The sequence below is a fragment of the Callorhinus ursinus genome, unplaced genomic scaffold (genome assembly GCF_003265705.2).
Source record: "Callorhinus ursinus isolate GAN/ISIS: 27379988/994484 unplaced genomic scaffold, GSC_fseal_2.0 scaffold10, whole genome shotgun sequence".
In the NCBI taxonomy this organism is placed as follows: domain Eukaryota; kingdom Metazoa; phylum Chordata; class Mammalia; order Carnivora; family Otariidae; genus Callorhinus; species Callorhinus ursinus.
Window position 1 is genome coordinate 31,239,953 of NW_027397072.1, and position 23,769 is coordinate 31,263,721.

General features: G+C 44.1%; 1 long non-coding RNA gene across 1 annotated transcript; it reads right to left on the reverse strand.

The window, feature by feature from the left end:
* Positions 1–384: 384 nt before the first annotated feature.
* Positions 385–23,504, reverse strand: LOC141373571 (uncharacterized). The gene is made up of 3 exons (XR_012379696.1): positions 23,368–23,504; positions 7,692–7,831; positions 385–609 (listed from the first exon to the last, which is right to left on the reverse strand). It is a non-coding gene; the product is annotated as an uncharacterized lncRNA (long non-coding RNA).
* Positions 23,505–23,769: the final 265 nt, after the last annotated feature.

Below are 23,769 nucleotides of genomic sequence, written 5' to 3' on the forward strand. Positions count from 1 at the left end.
ATAACTAAGTGAACTACAAGGTCACCTGAATGTCTTTCGGGACTCTTGGCTGTCCTTGCAGAAAGAATCGTGAACCTTTGGTTAGCAGTCCACCATCTCTGTTCAGCATCGGTATTATCCTCTAAAGCTTCCACACTCCTCTTATGAAATAAGCAGGTGGAGTTGTTTTATTCATGTTAAAAACAAAATGACTAGAAATGGCATAAAGCAATACAAATGCTCCTAAAATGAAATCAGTGACATGTATACAGCCATCTGCAAGCCATTTGAGAATCCAGAACCCAGGAAGAATCTAGTTTCAGGAAGGAAAAGAAACAAAAAGATACAGCAGGCAGCACAAGGAAATAACCTTCAGAAATGTTACAGTTTACAGAGGTCAGAAAACCCAACGGGGACAGAACACAGTTATAGGGATTTTTCTCAGGAGCTGGCAAATTTACCATATCTTCTGGTGATTGATTTTGTCTGAAGTGCAATGCTGTGGATTCATTCAGGGTAGGGGCTGTGCCTTAGTCTTCTCTACCTGTGCTTTTAAACTATGCAGGTGGATCCCCCTGAGGACCTTGACATGCAGTAGAATGACTGCCATAGTAGGTGTTCAAGAAGTATCTGTTGAGAAAATGGATGAGTGATTAATTCACCAGAATAAGATAGAGCCCTCACCTTGCTCCACCTGATGTTTAGAGATGAAGTTTTGGGAATTGTGACTGGTAAATGGATATAAGCAGGATTACTTGTAGATTTGAGAGGCAGTGCTCTAGGACAATTGTGTATCTTCTTTGGAGAAACACCAATTTAAATCCTTTGCCTATTTTTATACTGGGTTGTCTTTGCATTATTGAGTTGCAAATGTTCTTTATATATTCTAGATATAAGTCCTTTGTCAGATATGTGGAACATTTACACTTGCAAATATTTTCTCCCATTCCATGGGTTGTCTTTTCCATTTTCTTGGTGGTGTCCTTTGGAGCACCCTGAGATCAAGACCTGAGCTGAGATCAAGAGTAAGACACATAACTGACTGAGCCACCCAGGTGCCCCTACAGTCAGTTGATTTTAAGTTGACAAGATATTACCTTTAATAATGTGGGTGGGACTCATCCAATCAATTGAAGACCTTAAGAGAAAAAAAAAACAACAAAAAACAAAAAACAAAAAACTCCAGGGAGTTTCCTGGAGAAGAAAGAATTCTGCCTCAAGACTATAAGACAGAAATCTTGCCTACATTTTCAACCTTCTGGCCTGCCCTACAGATTTCAGACTTGGCCAACTCCCATGCTGCATGAGCCAATTCCTCAAAAATAAATCTCTTAAATCACATGTACATATATCCTATTGGTTCTATTTTTCTGAAGATACCTGACAGATACACTTGTCGAAATCCAACTGACCATAAATGTAAGGATTTATTTCTGGGATCTCTGTTCTATTCCATTGATCTATATATATACCCTTATGCCAACACTGCACTGTCTTGGTTACTGTCACTATATAAAGTAATTTTTTTCCTTAAAATTTTTTTATTGTTATGTTAATCACCATACATTACAGCATTAGTTTGTGATGTAGTGTTCCATGATTCATTGTTTGTGCATAACACCCAGTGCTCCATGCAGAGCGTGCCTTCTTTAATACCCGTCACCAGGCTAACCCATCCCCCCAGCCCCCTCCTCTCTAGAACCCTCAGTTTGTTTTTCAGAGTCCATCCTCTCTCATGGTTCGTCTCCCCCTCTGATTTACCCCCTTCATTCTTCCCCTCCTGCTATCTTCTTCTTTTTTTTTTTTTAAAGTATATTGCATTATTTGTTTCAGAGGTACAGATCTGTGATTCAACAGTCTTGCACAATTCACAGCGCTCACCATAGCACATACCCTCCCCAATGTCTATCACTCAGCCACCCCATCCCTCCCACCCCCCACCACTCCAGCAACCCTCAGTTTGTTTCCTGAGATTAAGAATTCCTCATATCAGTGAGATCATATGATACATGTCTTTCTCTGATTGACTTATTTCACTCAGCATTAACACCCTCCAGTTCCATCCACATTGTTGCATATATAAAGGAATTTTGAAAGCAAGAAGTGTGATTCCACCAACTTTATTCACCTTTCATCAAGATTGTTTTGTTTATTCTGGGTCCTCTGCATTTCTATATGTATATTAGGATCAGTTTATCAATTTCTGCAGAAAGAAAAAAAGGCAGCTGAGATTTTGATAGGGATTGAAGACCCTATGTGGACCAATTTTGGAATTATTTCTGTTTTAACAATATTAAATCTTCCAGTTCATGAACATGGAATGTCTCTCCATTCATTTAGGTCTTCTTTAATTTCTTTTGGCAATGTTTTGCAGTTTTCAGTGTAGTAGTCCTGCACTACTTTTATTAAATGCATGCCTAAGTATTTTATTCTTTTTATGCTATTTTAAATGGAACGTTTGTTAATTTAATTTATGAATTATTCATTGCTAGTATAGAGAAATACAATTGACTTGTTATTGATTTTGTATCCTGAAGGTTTGCTAAACTCGTTTATTACTTCTACTAGGTTTTTTGTGTGTCTGGATGCCTTAGGACTGTCCATATACAAGAGCATGCTATCTGTGAATAGAGAGAATTTTACTTCATCTTTTCCAATTTGGATGCCATTTACTTATTTAGTTAGTTAGTTAGTTATTGCCTAATTGCCCTGGCTAGAACTTCCAACACAAGATTGAATATTAGTGGCAAGACTAGACATAATTGTCTTATGTTTGATCTTAGGGGAAAGCTTTTGGTCTTTCACCATTACTGTGATATGAGCTATGGGTTTGTTTGTTTGTTTGTTTGTTTTGTAGATTCCCTTTATCAGTCTGAGGAATTTCCATCCTATTCCTAATTTGTGTAGTTTTTTTTTTTAAACATAAAATGATATTAGATTTTGTCAAATACATTTTCTGCATCTGTTGAGATAAACATGTGGTTTTTGTCCTTTATTATATTGATACAGCATATAACATAAATTAATTTTTATATGCTGAATCACCCTCATATTCCTGGGATAAATTCCACTTGGTCATGGTATATAATCCTTTTTCTATATTGCTGCACACACACACACAGACATACTCAAATCTAAAAACCACTATATTAAAAATATTCAATGAGAAAGCAGGATAAAATAAATAGAACAACGAACCAAACCAAAAAGAAAGAAAAAATAAAATCCCTCCAGACAGCTTTGTAAGTTGAAGGTACTTTTGTAACTTTAAGGGATTATTATCTCTGGAACATCATCCATTATAAGGCCTTGGAGTTGACCAAAACCCGAAACAGTTTATTTGTGTGACTCAAACCTCATTAGAAAAGCAGAATTCAATATGGTCCATAGGACATTTCTGGATTCCTGCCACGTTTCCCAAATATCACATACTTTTCTTCCTCCTTATCTGCACTTCCATTTGCTGCTTCCAGAGCCCCGTGGAGTGGGGGCGAGAGGTGATGGTGCAGGCTTGTGAGGCAAGGCAGACCCTTGGAATTACCCTTACAAATGCAGCATGTTAGGGACGGCACCAGGCCAGCAAGTAGAGATAGGAATGACCCAGGCATTGTGTGTGTCTGGTTCATTAGCCGGTGAGCATGGGCTTGCAGTTTACAGGATCAGAGACCCTCCAGTTGTTTGGTTGTTCAACCCTAAGCCGTGTTAAGATGACGCAGGACTAGAAGCTCATTTTCACTTTGGATTAATAGTTGCTGATTCGTTTTCACATCGTCTCAGGTGTGCATTTGCATTCTTAGAGCTCTTTTGTGAGTGGGATAGCTAAATGTGCTGGGAAACAGGGGCTTATTATGAAATCTCCGTCAAGGGCAAAGGACATCAAGGTGCGTGTAAAATTCATAGAATCTGTGCCCTCTAAACGTGTGGCAGAGGAAATAGGTTCATATCACTCTTGCCTCCCCTCCTTATCCCCTTAGTGTGATTATAGATCCCACTGCCAGGAAGAGAGTCTTCCTTACCTCTGACCAGCCTTTCCTCTCATTCTGTCATCACTGGAGATGGAGAACAGCTGCTCTATTTTATGGTCCTACAGTTAATTTAATTTATATCTGCTGTAAACATGATTTCTTAAACCTTAATAGAACATTTCAGTTTGGCATGTAGAAAAAGCCCTCTGCCTTGCCCAGTCATTCCCAATAGATGTGTTTTATTGCATTAATTTATGCTTTTGTCTCTGTTGTTGTTGCTTGTTGTTTTTTCCCCCAATAGTGTGATTTTATTTTTATGACCATATTCTTCCTAGGAATTTTCTGGGCACGTGACATCCCAAAATCTTACCAATTTCATGATTCATCCCACTGACAGGTAGATGATGTCAATAAGACAGTGCAATGAGAGTTTAAAGACTGTTGCGTGGTTTCAAGGTGAACAAAGACCCAAATGTTGTTATTTTAGTTCCTCAAAGATGGTGTGAATTGAACTTGTGGCCAAAGGGTGTGTAGCCCACTTCATTTGTGTATCTAGCATCCCTGCTGAGATTTTACACAAGTGAGAAATATCTGAGGGAAAACTTGGAATGAAATGAAGTGTCCTTTCCCTTTTGACATCTTTATTCCTTGGCCAAAGGATGGAGAAGTCTGGTAACTTCCACCCACTGGTGGCTGACCTGTAGCCCAGATGGCAAGCCTGAGGAATTTAGAAATAGGCATATGATTGCTCCAGAAAAAGTTGCATAAAGTTTAAGCCACGGGGCTAGAGTTTGTCCAGCCCTGTAGACTTAGAACTTCACATGTGGATGAGACAATGCAACAGCAGATTCAGCATCCGACTGAAATCATGGTGGTTCCTCATCAAATCTCCTTTAGGTTGTCTTCAAAGTAAGTCAATAGGTAGGGGCAGCTATTTGTGAGAACAGAATGCATCATTTGGTTCAGCTGTGAAGAAAATAGGTGGTGTGTGTGACCAGTTTAGCAACTAGTGGACTAGGTTGCATTTGGTCAGTTGGAAATAAGGAAGACAAGAGACCATCCATACATACGGAAGGCACCCTAGGAACATTTATTGAGTGTATTCATTGAATCTTTATTGAGCATCATCTAATGCTAAATTCTATATACGAGGCACTGTGGACACAGTGGTAAAAAAAAAAAAAATCCCTGTCCTCCTGAAGCTTATATCCTATTAGAGAAGTTAGACTAAAAATTACATTTATAATATTCTCTCTGGTAATACTATCTGCCATTCTTCAGAAAAATCAAGCATGGTAAGGAGCTAGAGATGGAGTGTGGGTGGGGGTACCTGATAGGAAGTAGAGGAAAACATCTCTGAGGAAGTGATTTGGGTAGAATTCTAAAGGATAAGAAAGATCTGGCAATACACAGATTTGGGAAAAAATATTCCTCTGAAATATCCTGAGCATAAAGAACTGGGCATGTTTGTTAAATAGCAAGAAGGCCCTCCATATTTTGAGTGTCCTTAAGGGAGTTGTTTGCTTTCTCTGAGCCTCATTTTTTCTTACGGACATAAAACCCAGATGTCATAAAATCCTGTGGCCTCTCTTTTAAGACAGAGGAAAAACTGGCCTGATGCATCCTTCTACCTCTACCACCACAACCACCACAATCCTGTGGCTAAAAAAAGTCTAAACACTCCTGCTCAAAGATTTTCCCTTTCCTGAGGGGTTCTGTCCTCATGCACCTTCTGCATCCCAGCCCCTGATCCAGTAGGTAGAGTTTTGACCCTTGAGGCATTGACCAAGGAGGGCTTCCTGGTAGAGCTGTAGACAAACCATCTGGTCCTAGCAACTGTGTGCACAGCAGATGGATGGAAGATTTGCAGAGGGGGAGAGACCCAAGAGGAGCAGAGCCAACTTGTATAGGGGTGGCATTCTAACACCTCAAAGGGAACAGTCCCGGGAGTTTACTGGCTCTTTCTCAGGGCTGGCCTCTAACTTTCTGGCTCTCTCCCCTCTCCTTTCCTTTCCTTCCCCTTTTCCCTCCAGTAATAAAGCAACAATTTCTTCTTTCCAACCTCTGCCCGCAGCTCCTCTTCTGACATCATAAGAGCTCAACCACCCCAAGAATATCTTTCAAAGTATTTTCTTGAACAAACACAGTGGCATCTCTGAGTATAATTCTGGAGCCAGTTTTAGGGGAAAAAATCCTGTTCTTATCCTTATGTTTAAATTACAGGTTATCATATTAACTTTGTGGGGTTATTGGAAGGATTACCTGGGATAATCCATGCACCAGCTTTGGCCACATTACTGGCATAAAGTAAATGCAGGTAAGCAGAGACAGTAATTAGTGGGGGTGGTGATTGTTATAAATTCACTACTCGTTTGAGGTCAGGCAGCTCTGTGGCTCACATTAGAGAAAGTAGGAAGATGAAGGACTGGGGAAGCTCTTGCCACAAATATGACAAAGAAAATCACCATCAAAAGAGGGAAAGAGAATATTGAGCTGTACCAGGAAGCAAAAACAAAAAATAAACAAACAAAAAATACCAAAAACCTCTAGAGATTTGGAGGTACAGAAAAGCAAAACAAAAAGAATGGAGAAAAAAGGTGATGGGAGCAAAGTTGTGTCATGAAAATTTAGATAAACATGGTGAGAATCCCAATTTCAGTCCTAAGCCTGGTAGGTGAATGGCACTTACAGCCTCTCCTGGACTAGATCACGTAAATTTACTGAATGCAATTTAAAGAGTACAAAACAAGTTTTGGTTAAGGATTGTGGTATACAGACATATAAATCTCCCCCTCTCCTTCCCCCCAAATCTCAAAAAGAACAGAAAACGGAGATATATTTTTGTTGCCAATAAAATGAGGCTATGACTACATTCTTGAACCGCAAACGATGTAGCAAACCTGCCAAATGCTGTGAAATCTGGACCAAAATGAGGAAGAACACTGAGAACTAACAACATATCCTCAGACCTTGGGCAAGATGGACATCTCCCCTAAAGCGAGTGAGGTTACCCTGAATGCTATGCAAGGACTCTCTAAGTGATGTAAGCTCCAAGGGCACAGAGGGCCACTTTAGGAGAAGCCTGTCCCCATAGAGACTCCGTTTGACACCACGGTGCATGGCAGATAAGAATGAAGGAGAAACCAAGGCAACACGCAATTTTTATCCACAGACAACCAGAGGTGAGGTGAGATGAAGAAATTGGAGGAAGACAGCATTTTTCAAGTTACTGACCCTTTAAATGCTGAAAATTGAACGATGATGTATATTCACAGGTTAAGAAAAAGAATAGATTTGGCGAGAGGCTATAGGAAGCAATATACTGTTTGAGCTTCCCAGCACTGGTTCCCTTGCCCTACAGACTACCTTTCAGCAAGTGTATGAGATGAACAATGATCAGAAAGAATCCCCCACACGGACGTGCTTTGACATGGAGAGAAAATAAAGAAGAAAAGAGTGTAAGACAGGAGACGCCCGGCTGGCTCAGTCTGTGGAGAGGGCGACTCTTGATCTCAGGGTCATGAGTTTGAGCCCCACATATTGGGCGTAGCACTTACTTGGGGGGGAAGAAAAAAAGGGAAGACAAAGAAAAATGAACAGTAAGAGAAATTTTCCAAGGAAATAGAGAAAGAGTTCAGACAAAGAGTTGTCTATATTCTCAAGGAAATTACAGGAGATAAATGTAAATGAAAAATAATACAGAGAAGAAAGTTGTACTATAAGCAACCAAAATTAGAATGAACTTACCTTAAAACAGATGGGACTTTCTTTCATTCGTTCAACAAGTAATTACTGAATACCCCATGAATGCCAGGAGGGCTGCCAAACGCTGGAGTTTTAGCAGGGTTTAAGATGGGAAGCATCTCTACGTTCATGGAGCTTATAATCTAGGATGGCAGGGAGAGGGGAGTAGAGAAAATGAAATACATAGAATAAATGTATGTAGTCCTATTAAAAAAGTAAAAGAGGGGTGTCTGGGTGGCTCGGTCAGTTAAGTGTCCAACTCTTGATCTCAGCTCAGGTCTTGATCTCAGAGTCCTGAGTTCAAGCCCACATTTGACGTGGAACCTACTTAAAAAAATTAAAATTGAAATTTAAAAAAAAGTAAAACAGGACTGTATGACAGAAGATGAAAAGGTAAGTTGTTTTTTTTTTCTTTTTTGAGAAGGTAAGATCTTTAGTTTGGGTGACCAGGAAGAAGAGGTCTCTCTAACCATGTGCAATTTTATCTGAAACCTGGATTAATAACATGACTGATTCAAGTCTGCAAATATCTGGGGGGATATTCTAGGTGCATATAATAATAGTAAAAGAAGATGATAAGGAACAGGACAGATATGAGTGGCAATTAAAGAGTATCCAAAAATACATAATTGGTGTCTGCAAAGAAGAAATGAACAAATAAAACAGAAAATATGTTCAAAAAATATAATCGGAAAAACAATCCCAAAATAAATGTTTAAATCTGCCAAAGGCTTAAACCTGAAAAAATAATGCTGTTATGAGGTACTTGATATTTGAATGACCAACATCAGTATGTAAGAGTAATATGGATAAGCCGCCCTGAATCTGGGCTGGTCCTATGACTTGCTTAGACCAATAACATACTGTATCAGCTCTGACCTGTTGCAAGAAGCCTTATGTACTTCTAGTCTCTCTTGCAACTCTGCTACCATTATGGAAACAGGCCAGGGCTATTGTGCTGGAGGATGAGAGATCACACAACCGGGCCACCCCCTTGGCCCCTGCTGAGAGATGACCAAGTCTCACCACACACATGATGAAGTGATTCCAGGGCAACCAGGCTCAGACCCACGTCCTGACCGTAGATGTGTAGGCAATTCACCCAAGATCAGCCAACCCAGAGCAGCAGAACTGCCCCCACAGACCAGGACCCATAGAACTGCGTGCTCTGATGAATGCTGTTTGTTTTCAGCCACAAAGCTTTAGAGAGGTTCATTAGGCAACAAAACTTAACTGATAAATATCTAAATGTTTTTCATAATCTTTTTCTTGCCTTTGGTGAGATAATTTAGGACATGTCTTTTATAAGGAAATGTTCACCTGAAATTCAGCACATCTAATTCTATTTTGGTTTCTTCTTCTTCTGTTAAATTCAAGTGGAATTATATTTAATGCTTTTTATTAAAAATAGCTTTAGTAGTTGTTATTAGTACTTCTATTAAAAATAATTCATTCCATCAAAATTCTGTCAATTTATCTCTCTATCCTTTCAACCATATCTATGCAGAAAGAGATGTCAGGAATGGTGCTTACCAAAAGTTCATAGTTGTTCTTTCTGGTCATGTGCTTCCATAGTAAAATTTTCTACAATTTTTACATTGCTTTTGGTAGTTTTCTGTATTGTTTGAGTTTGTTGTGATTCATGAATATCAACTTTATAAAAACCAGTTGACCCATTCTTTTAAAAGGAGCTTGGCAGGTAATAAGGAAGTGCTCACAAAAGGACAGGGACATGTTGGAAGGCTGTAAGGGCAATGTGGGATCCTGGATTGGCTCCTAGACCAGAAAATGGACATTAGTGGGAACACTGCTTAAATGTGAGTAAGGTTTATAGAGTAGTTATTTGTGTTGTATCAATGTTAATCCTTTGGTGGGTTCTTTGTGCCGTGGTTGTGTAAGACACTACAATAGGGGAAGTTGGGTGAAGAGTCAAGGGAACTTTCTGTACTATTCCTGCACTGAAGTCTAAAATTATTTCAAAATGTAGCCAGAAAGGAGCACAAAGATCTATTAAATCATGTCAAGAGAAGGTTGCATTTGATCTTACTTTTGAAATGTAAAACTTTTCCTCTGTGAAATAAATGGGGTAACAGTTAAAAATGACTAATAACTAATACATCTAGTAAATAAAACTTGCTATTAGGTGTATGCTCTTCCTAATTCATAGTTTTAGATCTCCAAGATATTCATAGAAAGAAATCTGTTGTTGTAAATATTTATTGTCTGCAACCTATTATCTCTGTTGTTATTAATATATTGATAATATTTGGTCTATCTGGGATCAAATCAATTCTACATTCTGTACAAGCAGACGTTTGTATATTTATTATACTTCTACAGTAATTATTAATATACTTCCAGCTTAATTTTAAAGATGGCATTGATGTTAATCAGAGGAATAATAAAGGAAATCGAACACAAGGTTACATCTTTTTTTTTCTTTTTTTTTTTAATTTTTTTATTGTTATGTTAATCACCATATATTACATCATTAGTTTTTGATGCAGTGTTCCATGATTCATTGTTTGTTCATAACACCCAGTGCTCCATGCAGAACGTGCCCTCCTCAATACCCATCAGCAGGCTAACCCATCCCCCTACCCCCCTCCCCTCTAGAACCCTCAGTTTGTTTTTCAGAGTCCATCATCTCTCATGGTTCGTCTCCCCCTCTGACATACGCCCCTTTTCTTCCTCTCCTGTTATCTTCTTCTTTTCCTTTTTTCTTATAATATGTTGCGTTATTTGTTTCAGAAGTACAGATCTGTGATTCAACAGTCTTGCACAATTCACAGTGCTCACCGTAGCACATACCCTCCCCAATGTCTATCACCCAGCCATCCCATCCCTCCCACCCCCAACCACTCCAGTAACACTCAGTTTGTTTCCTGAGATTAAGAATTCCTCATATCAGTGAGGTCATGTGATACATGTCTTTCTCTGATTGACTTATTTCACTCAGCATAACACCCTCCAGTTCCATCCACGTCGTTGCAAATGGCAAGATCTCATTCCTTTTGATGGCTGCATAATATTCCATTGTGTATATATACCACATCTTCTTTATCCATTCATCTGTCGATGGGCATCTTGGTTCTTTCCACAGTTTGGCTATTGTGGACATTGCTGCTATAAACATTGGGGTACACGTACCCCTTCGGGTCCCTACATTTGTATCTTTGGGGTAAATACCCAGTAGTGCAATTGCTGGATCGAACGGTAGCTCTAATTTCAACTGTTTGAGGAACCTCCATACTGTTTTCCAGAGGGGTTGCACCAGCTTGCATTCCCACCAACAGTGTAGGAGGGTTCCCCTTTCTCCACATCCCCGCCAACATCTGTCGTTCCCTGACTTGTTAATTTTAGCCATTCTGACGGGTGTGAGGTGGTATCTCATTGAGGTTTTGATTTGGATTTCCCTGATGCCGAGTGATGTTGAGCACTTTTTCATGTGCCTGTTGGCCATTTGGATGTCTTCTTTGGAGAAATGTCTGTTCATGTCTTCTGCCCATTTCTTGATTGGATTATTTGTTCTTTGGGTGTTGAGTTTGATAAGTTCTTTATAGATTTTGGATACTAGCCCTTTATCTGATATGTCGTTTGCAAATATTTTCTCCCATTCTGTCGGTTGTCTTTTGGTTTTCTGGACTGTTTCTTTTGCTATGCAAAAGCTTTTTATCTTGATGAAATCCCAATAGTTCATTTTTTCCCTGGCTTCCCGTGCCTTTGGCGATGTTTCTAGGAAGAAGTTGCTGCGGCTAAGGTCGAAAAGGTTGCTGCCTGTGTTCTCCTTTAGGATTTGGATGGACTCCTGTCTCACATTTAGGTCCTTCAACCATTTGGAGTCTATTTTTGTGTGAGGTGTAAGGAAATGGTCCAGTTTCATTCTTCTGCATGTGGCTGTCCAATTTTCCCAACACCATTTGTTGAAGAGACTGTCTTTTTGCCATTGGACATTCTTTCCTGCTTTGTAAGGTTACATCTTTGAGGTAGTGAAACATGGCAAATACAAAAGAGATACCAGAAAGGATGCTGCCTGCTATTTGTGATGCGTCGAGGGAACACCATTTGGTCCAGGTTGAAACAGCACTTTCTTTAGAAGAGGAGAATTGTATGTACACACATAAACATACGTACTTATACATACATCTTATACATACATATGCGTCGAAGTATGTTTGTGTATTTATAGGTAGTATATATTTATACTACTCTTTACATCCATTTTGGCGCCATGACAAAATGATATCCATATCACACACACCATGTGCCCAAACACTCTTCACATTTATAAATAAGCAACTCCAGTATGCTCCAACTGTTTCACAAAGGCAGCTCTTTTTAAAAAGAGCTGAATAATTCCATACCAGGTTCATTGCAGAGGAATTCCCTGGTGGGTTCGGAAGCGAATAGGAAACAACAGGAATCTTAGAAACTTGTAACTGACCAATTAAACTGTATTTTGGAAACAGTACTGACTCGGTAATAACCCCACACCAAGAAGATTATACGTGCTTATGAAGTTGTGTGTTCGCCTCTCCAATGCTACTGTCAAGTCAGATGTCAAGAACGTTAATTAGTGAAAGGAAGGGGAGGCAGTCAGTGAAGTCTGTCAACAGAGCCCTTGCTGTGACTTGAGTCCCGTGGTAGCTACACGGAGGCGTTCTTTGAATGCAGGAGACAATATGTGATAAAGCACGTAGTAAAGAACATAGGAAAAGTTGTTCAAAAGCCGTTTACCAAACACAAGTACTCTAATTGTAAATGACCAAAAACTGGTTCCAGGTTGTTCAGCTCACCAGTGTGTGGGTATGGGCTCTCTTGAGTTTTATTTCAGCTCTTGCGCTGTGTTCGTTCCTTATTTGATTGGCGCATGCCCTATGTCAGAAGGTCTCTCCAAAATAAATGACAGAATTCAGAGATATCTTTAAAGTCCATTGATAATTTTCCAATTCTGGATATTCTACTAGTTAGCCCTCAGCCAGTAGCCCAGGTGTAAAACAGGGAAGAAAGAGAATCCCACATTAAAACCAACATGTTTCCTTTTCTCAACGCTCCTGCGTCTTACCCTATTGAGGTATCATGGCTCATGCAAATGGCTGTGGATTGGTGTGACAATTCATTTTTTGTTCAACTTCTTTTAGCCCTAGAATCTAATCAAAGGCATTTCTTTTGTGCAACATCACTCTGAAGGCAACCGAGTGGGACCTGGCAGGCGAGTGTTGCTAACAGAGCCCACATCTGTCTCTTGTCCATCAGTGTCATGGCTAGCTCAGAAGCTGGCAAAGCATTTTGCAGCTTTACAAGTTGCTTCTCAATCCATTTAAAATTAACCCCAGTTCAAATAAAAAATTACACAGACTGAACAAGTTTTTTTGAATATTAATTTCATAAACACATTGTCGGAATTATAAATGAGCTTTGCCTAAGGAGGAAAATGAAACATACCAAAATGCTTTATTTTTTGGAAAAATGTCCACAAATGACTACATATGTTTCTATGAATTTTTGTTCACCCTCTAATGTATTCAAAATAATTAAGAGAGGACAACCCCCCCCCCCACCGATACAATTATTCACATATTCATTAAGCAAATAGTCTCACCTCGAGCCCAGAGTCTGGCATGTAACCACAAGTCAGTCCCCTCTCTGCAACTTTCCACCTTGTCTCCAGACTTTCTCCCACCACCTGAAGATTCATATTGGATACCAAGTGGTCCCAATAGCTTACCCAGGCAAGCAATAACGTCCAGGCCAAAGTCCCTAATGTATTTTAGGCATCTGCTGATAAAGATGTATTGGGTGTTGTTTTGTTTTTTTGTCTTTTGCTCTCTACACGGGGATGTTCCACCTCTCCAGGCAAAGAAGGAAAATGGGGCTGAGGGGGCCCTGCTGCAGCCAGCAACGTCGCCGTCCACTCTGTAGGAGCAGGAGGACTCGAGAGGGGGAAGAGACCCAGTGGTCTCCTTTACCTTCTAATCTAAAGCCAAGTGTCTTATTTTCAAGCCCGAGGTTTTTAAATAATCTCATTGATGTTGTGTAGCCAGCAGCTGGGTGCAAAGCTCAAGACTTGCCCCGAGGGACAGGTCTCTTGACTCTGAGACCACTGTGCCACCTGTGTGTTCAGATGTCACCCCTTCTCTCTGGAGAGCCAGGCCAACTGCCAGACCAGCTGCAGAACTCATTATTTGTATGCAATACTTGACATGGACATAAGACATGGTACCTTCGGTGACAGGTGGGATGTCCATATAATTTAGCATCTGAACTAGACACTTTGGAAAGAGGGCACTATTAATAATCTCACCAGGTCAACAGATATGAATGGAGGCTGTCCCAGGCAAATGGGGACACATGGCTATGCTAGCCAAAGGAGACCTATTCAGGATGCCTGAATTTTCTCTTTAGTAGGTTTGCACTGAAGACATATATAGCTTTCTCGAGGCCCCACCTCCAGAGTTATATTGCCTGGAAATAATTTTGAGAATGTATTTTGGGGTAAAACAGATTTGTTGAAGAAAATGTCTTCATAAATGTGTAGCAATGACTACAGAAGTCCTCGTCCCACTTTGCCTTCCCACTGTGGTTGGAGGAGATTCTAGAATTAGAAACAAAACCAAAAAATGAAAGACCTGATCTGAGGGCTTAATTTTGCCCTTCAGGAAACAAACATACAGAGTGGCCAGTGGGTTCTGTAAAAATGTTCCCCATCTATCTTCCACCTTGTGCTCATTTGGTCTGCATTTGACTGACTCTCATTTCATGTTTTGAGAAAAGTTATTGTATCTACAGCCTAGAAACTTTGAAACACTTTGTCACTATCAAGGACGTTGCTCACGTGGGGAGGGCTCCTGATCCCTACCAGACCACGGCGCACGGTCCAGTGGGCATCATTTTATGAAAGCGTAAAAGCTTTCGTCTTTCTTTATTTGAAATACGTTTGGGATACCATCTCCGACAAAAACTGCAGTCGTTCAACAAGGAGAGAGACAGAGGACCAGGAGCTGGCCAGGAAGAGGGCCAGGTCTGGGGCCGCGGAGCAGGGAGGAGTGTAAATAAAGTAAAGGCCTGAGCAGAGCTGCAAGAAATATTTGGCATTCCTGGCTTCCCACAAAGGGTAGGTCAAGGGGAGGGAACAAGCAGTTGGGATGGAGTGTACACCACAACTATTCTTTCTCAGGCCAAATCCAGTCCACTGTATCACAGAAACGTCCCTGGTGGGAAGACCCTGAGTTTACTCCACAGTGTGGCAAATGCTCCAGGTAATTACACGCGATGCCTGTCTATCTGCAGCATAGGGTCAACGTCTGTGGCCAAGACAGCTGCTGGCTTGGAGGCTGTGAGTTAAATCCACTTTGACGAACAACCATCCGTGCTTTTAAGGGACAGAGCCCTGGAAGTGTCCTTCCGCAGGCCCTGGTTGGCACAGAGTCCACTTTCTCGGGGTGTGCCTACAGGCGGGCTGTGTCAGAGCCCTGCTATCAGCTTCTTGGATGGGGATTTTGGAAGAGGAGCACACTCGCTGTTTCCTGGGTAGTGAATTAAAGACGTGCCTCTCTTTTCTCTGAAACTTGGGGGAAGAAAAAAAAACAAAAAACCCATCATCAACAACAACATAACCGCACGTACATCAAGACGAAAACAGCAGTTTGAGTTGAAAAGAGATTTGGTCATCAACAGGCTTTCTTTCTGCCCACCTCTCTGGTCAGGGGGCTTTGGTCCTGCAGCCAGATCTATAGAATGCTGGATTGAGACGCCTTCACTAGGTCCCCAGCAGCGGGAATTTCCAGCTACTGGAAATACCCAAGGCCAGCATAAGCTCATTTGTTTTTCTTAGTTTGAGTCTCAAGTTATAGACTACGTAACAGGTGCTTAATGTCCTCATGTGCTGCTGAGACAAACATCACAGGATGAAAGTATGCACGGGAAATGGGACACTGCGACCCAGGGCCAGCATGTAGACAGACTGCCTGTAACCCTTCTCCTGGGAGTCAGAGAAACGAAGTGTCCAGGTGACAAATTCTGAGAAGGTGCCTCCCATTGCGGGGCCCAGGGAAGGAGGATGGCCTTCTTGTCTCCTCGTACCCTCTGTCTCATGGCCCAAAGTGAAGTGGTGATCTGGAAATCACATTAAGACCTTGATATGTGGCATGAATTGTTTTGGAGCATTTTTCTTTTTGTTTCGTTCTCATGAACAAGGAGTCCTCATACAGTGGCCTCACATCTTGCTTTTCCTGAGACCGTCCTAATTTCTGCTGTTTTTGTATGCTCATCCTATATAAGTATGCTAGAATCACTTTCCCTCAATTTCAGGTTCAGCAAACATGGTTGCAGAAATCCTGGAGAACCTGTGCATTTTACGGGAAGAGCAGAGGAGGAGAAAAGGGAGGGGCAGACGTGGAGCACCGAGTTTATGACCGGTGACGCACCAGGAGTCTGCACAGTTGGGATGTTTAGCTCCCAGAGGGCTGGGCCTTATTGCTCTGATTTTATTTATTTGTTATTATTATTATTTTTTAAAGATTTTATTTATTTATTCATGAGAGACAGAGAGAGAGAAGCAGGCTCCCAAGGAGCAGGGAGCCCGATGCGGGACTCGATCCCAAGACCCTGGGATCCTGACCTGAGCCGAAGGCAGACCCTTAACCATCTGAGCCACCCAGGCGCCCATATTGCTCTGATTTTAGAAGTGAGGAAACGAGCTCAGAGAAGTACAGCAGCCCGCCCGAGGTGTTTGGCTATGAAGCCAAGCTTCGAATCCAGATCTGTCGGATTCTAACACCCGTGGCTTTTCTACCATTGTGCAAGTCGCTTATTCTGTTCTCAGGAAGCTTAGGCATTCTTAAGAAGCTAAGATTTATAAACATGAAAACTCTAGATAACAACGATGGGAAATAATGTGTTACATTATGACAAATGGTCTGTCCTACTGATCAGATAAGTTACCCATCTGTTGCAAAATGTGATCCATGTATGCACCCAGGTTTTATTCTCAGTGGAATAAATTTCCATTTTTTCATAATTTCTCAAGGAGGATTCCAAATTCAAGGGAGACTGGAGTGTCTTTCAACCCCATGTGGGGCCTGGAACTCCAAGGAATCCAGACCCTCCAGTCAAGATGCTGGCTCTGCTCAGGAGGCACCCCCCCCCCCCCCCCGCCCCGGCTCTGTCAATGTCACGCCACATGCTTGATGATGGCACAATGCTGCAGAAATGGAGGCAGGTCCAAGGGTAGCCTGCCAGCAGGTAGCAAGGGCTGTGATGCTTTGCAAGTACTGTCAGCAAGAAAAATACTTTCCATTCCATAAACGTTCCCTGGGTTCCTGCTACATAGAAAGCACAATGTTGAAACATGCTGGGGCCAGGGGCTTACAATAGAGGGAGATAGAAAACACGACTGTATAAGAAAAATGCCATCTGATTGGTACAAACAATACACTCTGCCAGTTCCAGAAGGGAGTGATCTCACTGCATCTTCTGGAGAGATCAGGGGAGGAGGCATTGGGCATAGGCCTTGAAGTATGTGTAGGAGTCCAACAGACAGGGGTGGGGAAGGAAAAACAGAAGCTAAGGCTCAAGGAGGAGAATACAATCTGTATAAACAGCAGTGAGTCATCCAGTGTGTCTGGATTGTAGAACATATGTGAGGGAGTAGTAATAAGACTTATTTTCTGGGCTTGCTCTTCACCTTGAACTTCAGTCTATGAAAGAGTCATCACTTCTGGCTTGTCCTCCTGAGGATACCAGACTCTCTCAGTCAGCAGGCGGCACTTGACCCATGGGCAGGAGGCCGAGCTGCTCTCCTGTATGTGTGCATATGAGGACCAGGGATGCACGAGCAGCAGTGTTTCCTCACTGAGGAACTCGGCCTGGCCTGGAAGAACTAGCCTTGCTGGCCTCAGAAGCTGATCTGGCCCTGTTCCTGACCTCCTGCTTTCTCTGTCCTAAACTCTGAGCCCCTGGACAGAAGGCCGGGTCTTGTAGCCAGGGGACACTGAGAAGGCCATGTCTCACAGGGGCCCTTCTCTCAGGTCCCCAAAATTCCTGGGGTGGGTGGCCAACATCCCCCTTTCCCTCTGGCTCCAGGCGATGGCTACCTACCCATTAAGCCAGAAGATGTTTGCCTATAGGATAGAGTCTGAGTGTCAGTCTGAGGTTTAAAACAAAACAAAACAAATTCTGCCTCACTGCATCTGAGACTGTTGACGTCGGGTGAAGTATCTTCTCACAACAACGCCAGGCACCATTAGCCTTCCTGTGAACAGAAGTGAGCAATTAAAAAACTTGCTTTAGCTCTTCCCTCATTTCCTTGCCCTGTGAAAGCGTCTGGCTCTAAATGGGGCCCCCAAATGCTCAGTGTGACGTCTGCTACCCATCACAGCTGACTGGGGAGTTGTTGGAAACGCAGATGCTGGGCTCACCCCAGACCTGATGAATCACAACCCCGGGGGCTGAGAGAGAGAGGTCTGCGGGTTTTGTTTTTCATGTATCTCCCCCAAATGATTATTGCGCACAGCCAGGGTAGAAACCACTGCCTCAGGCAAACGTCTTATAACTTTTGGTATTCACATTACCTAGTCGTTGCATCTTAGAATTTCCAGCTGGGAAGAGTTCTGGACGTCAGCGAGCACAGCTCTTTCTAAATTCATGGGAGCGGGATGCGAGTCTTGGAACTGGGGACATAGCGGGCGGTGTGTCCTCAGTGGGTCTGACTGGAAAGCAACTTTTCTTGGAGCCCAAATTGGCATCTCTGGGAGCCCAGAGTGCTGGTCTAGCTCAACTTTCTCTTCATGCATTTGAAGAAAGAGTGCTGATGCGCCCAATGGCACAGAGCTCTTAGACCTGCAGGCTCATGTCCCTTGCCCGTGCTGCTGTGGGCTGACCCCCTCCATCCCCTGGCTCGGGGAGAGGATGGTAGGTGCGAACAGATGAGGCACTTGTGGGAAAACCATGTCCTAGAAGTGTGTGAGGTGATGCACGCTGTTTTGACTTGGGCTTTTTCTGAGCCTTGTTTTGAGACTACAGCAACCACTGAAATCACAGAGCATCTTAGAATCATTGAGGAAAGGAGACCTTTTTGTCTCCTGAGTCCCCAAATCTGAATTCCAGATTTGGGGGCTCAGTAAGTGAAAATTCTCTACGTGCACCCCACCTTGAGCGCAGCTTCCGTGGTGGGTTCTGAGTGCCTAGAGCAATGAATGAAACAAAAAGAAAAATGCTCCAAAACAATGGAGTCAACCTCCATCCCCAGCGGCTGTCTAGGCTGCCGTGGTCACCAGGGGTGGAAGGTGTAGAAGAGAGGAGGGTGAGCAGCAGGAGCACGGGAGGCCACAGTGCGAGGCAAGAGGAAGCTGGGGGTGGGGGCTGGGAGGACAGAATGAGGCTGTTCTGATCCCTCACCGGCTCAGATCGCTGGCTGCACATGCTCACCTGGCACCTGACACCCTGCCCGCCGCCAGTAAAGCGGATCCTTCATCAGATGATGCAAGGACCGTGGACTTATGAAGTTATCTGCTTTACACCAGCAGGAAGTCTAAGCATGGAGCCTTGTTCCTACAAATTGTTCGGTGAATATATAAATAATGATGGGATAATGATGTACCAAGAGTGACACAGCAGGGAACCTTTCCATCTTCAGAGGAAGACTGTTCTTACACACACTCTCCCAGGGAAACTGCCCTCTCTTCCAGAAGGCAAGCCTCTCTGGGTATTTGGGGCTGCCTGTTGACCCCCATTCCTCTTCAGCCCATTAGTCAGAGACAGAGCTGTTCCTGGATAACACCCTTACACACACATGCATACTTAATCTGTTTACTTTCGGATCTTGCCCAGAAGCCTCCAGAAACCCAGACCAGGTCCTGGGTTCCCAGGTCCAGAGTTTTTGTAGCAAGAAAAGCCATTTTAATCTGAAACTTTTAATAGCATATAAATAAAGTGATCCAGGCTCCAAACGGCTCAGGCAAGGCCACCCTACACAGGGCTGTGACTATCACAATAGGTGATTGTTTTAAAGTGTTTTAATGGGTCTCAAAACATCCTACATAATATCGGCCTCCACTTCAGTCCTCCTGACAGGCTCCAGTAAATAACATGAGTTGACAGGAATAAAACAGCTTGCTCAGGAGTAATTGAGTGGAATTAGAATGAGCAGACAAGAAAGAAAAATTGGTGCTTGGGTCACAAGGAACTTTTTGTTAGGAGCGCCCTGGGGGATTTGGTGGGATGTGGTCCCGCTGACTAATCACCAGTATAGAAAGTTTACAGTCTCTCTACCATGCCAACGTCTTTAATAACTTGAAAAGCACAAGAGGTGGCTGTTAATTTCAAAGACAGTTATATGAAGCTTTTATTGAGTGTGGCTCAGAGTATATAGTTAGCAGCCTGTAAGATAATGAACCCTTTAAATAGGATTTTCAAAAAAAAAAAAAAAACCCCAAACCCTGTTTTATTTTTGCTTGAGCCAAAAGAACAGCAATTTTCTCCTCTTATTTTAAAAAGTAGAAAGATGTATATAAAGTAGGATCTCTCCACTGCACATGAGAGAGGCAGCTTTCTTCACCGAGGGTGTCTGCTGCACCATAGGGCCCTGAGCATGTAGATGGATGAAGCGGACGTCGTCCTGACACGCCTCTGCCAGGAAGAGTGCAGCGCGGGAAGGGAGGGGTCACATGTGTTGGATACCACCCTCGTCGCCCTGTGAACATTGGCTCCCGGGGCCTCTCTCCCCACCCTTGACTGGCAAGACTGAGAAGAGGTGGGGCCCCCTCATGCCCCCAGATGTCACGAAATGGGCAAACCAGAGACCAAACCAGTGGCTTCTTGAGTTTAAAGAGAAAAAGAACCAACCCAGGAAAGAAGCAGGATTTCACATTGCTTCCCCAGGGGCATGCTGGGGGCCAGAGCCCATGGGTGAGGAGCAAGGTGGGCAGACATTGCCTTTCCAGCCTAGAACCGGATGGAGTGAAGTGAGCAGCTGATGGGCTTGGCATCTCCAAGGCATGGTGACGGGGCCCTCCCTTTACCCCCTGGCAACATCTACGATTTGTGCTTTTCTCAGTGTCTCTCCTGCCCCGTCTCCTTCCCTCCCTCGTCCCCCCACCCCACTGCACTATATGTACAAGCGTGTGAAGAGACTGAGATAGAGAAGTGTGCCCAGCCCCCTTTGGCAATCATCTGTTGTTTCCTCACCCTATAGTTCTTGTAGTCAATATTCGTTAACCCCTTGCCAAGAACAGGGCGTACAAATGTGACAAGGGCAGACAGGGCTCCTCCTCTCCCTCCCTCCACCCCCAACCCCCTGGTCAGTCCTACGGGGTCCAGCTGGTAGTGGGCAGGGACAGTGTGGTGAAAGGGCAGGTGCTATCCCAACTGCAGGACCAGGTCTGCGGCTGGCCTCTGCTGTCTTCCTCCTTCATTCCAGGTGCCTGTGTTATGCCAGCAATGGCTTCCACCATAGGGCTCCCTGGGCTGAGGAGCAATGGGACCAAATCCTATTGACCAAGGACTAAAAAAACAAAGCAAAACAAAACAAAGAAACAGGCCTTCTCTGAGCCAGTCCTGTGGTGCAAAGGAGACAATGTAAACAGAAGTTTAGTTAAAGGACAATGAATTATTTCCTGCCCCAAGCACTAGCAACAAGCAGAATCTAAGAACTTAATTCAGTCTTGTTGTTAGCAACATACGCTCTGGCTTCACTCTGATTTTTTTTTTTTTTAAGATACACGTCTGTCCCTCACATGATCTGGAGAATTTAGCCATTTCCAGCAGTTTATTCTGCAATATGCATCAAGTCTGACCTCTTCCCGAGCCATCAGTGCTTGCTAGCCCAGGAAAACCCCTTCTAGAAGCTTCTGGGATCCGGTGAGCCCTGAAGGAAAACTCCTCACTCGTTTCCAGCGCTTTGGGAACGTGCTGGGAGCTGCATCCGTGGGAGTTGTGGAATGCTTAGGAAGGCGGTTTGTTGGCCACATTGCATTGGAGCCTCGCACAGATTCCTGCTGGTCTAGGACGTATAAAGAAGCCAGGGAACAGCCTTGTTTTAGGAAAAGAGAGAACTGCTTCTTCTAAAGCTGTCAGGGAGCAAAACAGTCTCGGGGTGGGGGTGGGGGTGTCAAATTGACTTTTCCACGGGTCCTAACAGAGGCAGGGATGTCTGAATGCACTTTTAAAGTTGTTATGCTCTAATTGTTAGTGATTCCCAGCCCTAGCGTCCTAGAAGCCCCTGAGAATGAGTCTGAATGTGAGTTGCTGTTCCCCTTGCCCCACCTCCACCACAGGAAACGCCTTGGGTGGGACCTGGGAATCTGGATTTGTAACAAACTCCCTTGGTGACCTTCATGCAACCAGTACGGTGCCCCCACCCATGAAGCGACGGTGAGTGCTGTCACCCAGGGGCTGCCCACATGGCAGGGACGGCAAAAGGAGCTAAGACTGAGATGTTCTGGAGAAGCTCTTTCTCAGGAAAGGTGGATCTTGGCGTTTGGTAAGGCGAGGGGGAGGGAATGCTGAGTCCCGGGCGCTCCCGAACACCTCCTTCTTAAGGATGCCAGCTTGCTCACTCGCCGTCCCGCGTCGCTCCGCGGGCTCCCGGCAGCCCCCCGAGATGCGGTCAGGGGGCGGAGGCGTGCCGGAAATGCCAGCGTGGGACAGATACCCCCGCTGGAGGACACTGGTGAGATGCCCTGAAGATGCCCTGTGGGTCACGCCCAGTACTAGGCTGGGGGCGAGGCGGGGGTTTCTGGTCAGCCTGAGACTCCACAAAATCGTCTCCTTTTGCCTTCCCTTCAGACCCACCGCACCTGTCATGGCGGCCTGTGCCCGGCGCGCATGCGCTGACTGCCCAGGGCTGCTCCGGCTGCTCAGGGCGCTGACCAGCCTGCTCTGAGCCGTCCCTTCGGATTGCAGTGAAGCCCGGGGAGAGGCCGGAGGCGTTTCTGACCATCCGGAGTAGTATAATCTCCCCTAGAAGCATTTGACTACGAATCTTCTGGGCAAGGAAGGAGCTTGCTTCCTGATGCAGAGCCCATTTTTTCCCCGGGGAAAGAAGTACCTTCTGAGCTCGTATCCAGAGTTTGCTCTTTTTAATGGTAAAACACAGGTATGTGACCATTCAGAGCTTCTCTTCCTGCCAGTGTGGGGTATGGATGTCTGAAGTGGAGAGGCCACCTGTGCCTCACGACTGGGGTGGGTCAGAGCCGTGGTTGGGATCCGCCTCGGCCTCTGGGAAGAAGGTTCAGCACCACTAGGCACCCGGGAAGCTGGGGACAATGCAGTCCCAGTCCATCAACAACTATTTACTGAGCCCCTGCCATTGTCAGACATTCTTCTGGACTGTTGGTCTTATGAATTAACTTTTAGAAAAGTCAGGGACACACGGGCTGTATTGGAAGATTATTTTTTTTTTTTTTTTAAGATTTGTTTATTTTGGAGCGAGAGCGAGCGAGTGGGGGAGGGGCAGAGGGAGAGGGAGAGAGAAAAAGAGGGAGAGAGAGAAGCAGACTCTCCTGAGTGAGGAGCATGCCGACACCGGGCTTGATCCCACAACCCTGAGATCATGAGCTGAGCTGAAAACCAAGAGCTGGACGCTTTACCGACTGAGCCACCCAGGCGCCCCTGTATTGCAGTTTTGTAACTGACTGTAACACCACCCAACCAGGCCCCCCTTTCCATCTCTGGCACTTACCAGACTCCGCATGGTGAGTCTGCATTTTCTGGAGGATTCAGAAGACACCTGGTGTAACACATCCCCCTCCACACCCAGCTGCCAAGAAGTGCTGTCTTTAAGGCGGACTGAGCAGGCTTACTGTCAGGAGTCTGGAGCACTAGTAAACTTATCTTGTGATGTTGTGAGTGCAGCAGGTTGGTGCCCTGGATGGAGTCTGGGTGTGTGGAAACTCCTCTTCTTCAGAACCGGAGTGACAGTTGTAGGGATCATGTAGTCAGGGGCATCATCCCAGCACAGACAACCAATGAGGGAGCTCTGAGAGTCAGGGAAACACTCATCACTTGTGTTCTTTGTGTTCTTGACACTATCCAGGCTCCAAAAGGAGAGATGCTGAGGTTGTCTGCACCTAGCCAGGGCTTC